This window comes from Ornithorhynchus anatinus, chromosome 14 (genome assembly GCF_004115215.2).
Source record: "Ornithorhynchus anatinus isolate Pmale09 chromosome 14, mOrnAna1.pri.v4, whole genome shotgun sequence".
Lineage (NCBI taxonomy): Eukaryota > Metazoa > Chordata > Mammalia > Monotremata > Ornithorhynchidae > Ornithorhynchus > Ornithorhynchus anatinus.
In genome coordinates this window covers 20,076,530-20,078,693 of record NC_041741.1, presented here as the reverse complement: position 1 = coordinate 20,078,693, position 2,164 = coordinate 20,076,530, and the positions used below count along the sequence as shown (strand labels likewise).

The 2,164-nt window shown below is 45.2% G+C and overlaps 1 non-coding gene across 1 annotated transcript; it reads right to left on the bottom strand.

Annotated features, from left to right (window-relative positions):
* Window positions 1-1,817: 1,817 nt before the first annotated feature.
* LOC114816861 lies at window positions 1,818-1,955 on the bottom strand. Its single transcript, XR_003764666.1, has one exon. It is a non-coding gene; the product is annotated as a small nucleolar RNA SNORA7 (small nucleolar RNA).
* Window positions 1,956-2,164: the final 209 nt, after the last annotated feature.

Here is a 2,164-nt window from a genome sequence, read left to right as displayed (position 1 = left end):
GTGAAGGGAGACAGAATCTGGACAGTTGAAATGGTTCTGTAGTAGCTTCTTAGGAAATTTCACGCTGCTTGGGGTCACGCTGGATCTTTTCCAAACCCTACTACTACTCTGAGGAGCTACTTCAGAGCCGCTTCAGTTTATGACACTTCTTGCTTTGAGGGGAGGGAAAAGGACCTCTATCCAGCCTCTGCTGGAGCACCCCCTTTCTCTCCCCTGGCCCAGGAATGGAAACTGTATAGACATCTCCCTTCATCCACACAGCCCTGTCAGTGATGGCAAAATTGTCATCTCTTCACGAGTCCTGGCTCCCTCCACTACAGCAGTGTTTCCCCACTTTCCCTCTGCTCCCCCTCCTCTTCCCCGCAACCCTCTGCTCTTCTCCCTTCCCTTCCCCTCTACACTGTGCTCATTTGTATATATTATTTATTACCCTATTAATTTTGTTAATAAGGTGGATATTTCCTTGATTCTATTTATCTTGATGATGTTGTCTTGTTTTTGTTTTATGTTTTGTTTTGCTGTTTTTCTCCCCCGTTTAGACTGTGAGCCCGTCACTGGGCAGGGATTGTCTCTATCTGTTGCCGGATTGTACATTCCAAGGACTTAGTACAGTGTTTTGCACATAGTAAGCCTCAATAAACACTATTGAATGAATGAATGTTTCCCATGCCCACGGCTGAGGAGTGGGGAGATGGGCCTGAAGAAGCCTAAACCCTCCCTAGGAGCTCGGAGAGCCCCTGCTGTGGTGGCCCAGAGTGGGGCCCGCCTTGCCGTAGGGGTCAATTCCAGATTAATGTACAAATGTTTTGATTTCAGAGGAAACCACAAGCACCCGCAGTCAGCTGGGTTCTTTTCTCCCGAGCTTCACTGAAAATCCCATCTCCCTGTTCCCCAGTACCACTCCCTGCTCAGAAGATCGGGTGACCTAGTAATTCAAACTATGATATGGATAGATCAGTAGCCATTAAAAATGCCCACTTGTCATATCATCTTGCAGGATTTGGCCTGAATAATGTTACATAGAGGAAATGTGTCAATTGGTTGTAGAACACCACACAGACCCTTGTCATACACCAGTCGATGGGTCCCTGACAAGGAAGAGTGAGGCCTTGCCCCTACAAGCCCCAACTCCACCAGTACTCTCATTTGGCCCTCCTTCTCTAATAAGGAGGTGAGACAGGAGTGGCGGCATTGTTTGTCAACTTTCAGAATGTCCCTAAGACTATCACAGTGGTTTTGACCATGACCTTCGTGATCTGAGTCTCAAGGAGCAGGACACTCTATCTTTCTAGTCATAATGCCCTATCCCACTTGTTGTATTATAGTTGTCCTGTATTTCATATTGGCTTTGTGGTTTTATCGTTGCATCCTTTCCAATGTTTCTGTTGCCCAATCCCTCTCCTTCCCTTATTCTTAGTGTGTGAGCATCTTTAAACCAGTGACTTAGAGACGTTTTCCCCTAGTGCTTAACACAATGCTCTGCACAAAGTAGGCATGTCATAATTTTCATAAATACCAGTGGGTCTACACAGGGCAATATATCCTTTTGAGTAGAATTTGATTCCACCTACATGGATAAATTAGTTACTAAGAGTTCTTGTCTTATGCCGTCTAGTCGTTTCCGACCCATAGCGACACCATGGACACATCTTTCCCAGAACATGCTGCTGTCCATCTGCAATCATTCTGGTAGTGCATCCATACAGTTTTCTTGGTAAAAATACATAACTTACTATTGCCGCCTTGTGTGCAGTAAACTCGAGTCTCTGCCCTTGACTCTCTCCCATGCTGCTGCTGCCCAGCATGGGTGAGTTTTGACTTGTAGCAGATTGCTTTCCACTTGCTAGCCACTGCTCAAGCTAGGAATGGAATAGGTAGGCCTCTGCTTGACTCTCCCTCCCATAGCCGAGACTGATAGAGTACTGGAAACTCTCCAGGCATAATCCTGAGAGGGGTACTAAGAGGTAGAAGAGAGTTATTTATGAAGATGGTCTGAAATGCAATTTTTAGATGGTAAGGGAAAATAGAATAGAATCTTCATTAGGATTAGTAAATTTGGTATTGTTTTTCCATTATTGTTTTCCATTAGGATTAGCTGCCAATCCTTAGGTGGAATTCCAGGGAAATCACAGCAGGAGTTGAGTTCAGGGCTTTAACTAGCTTT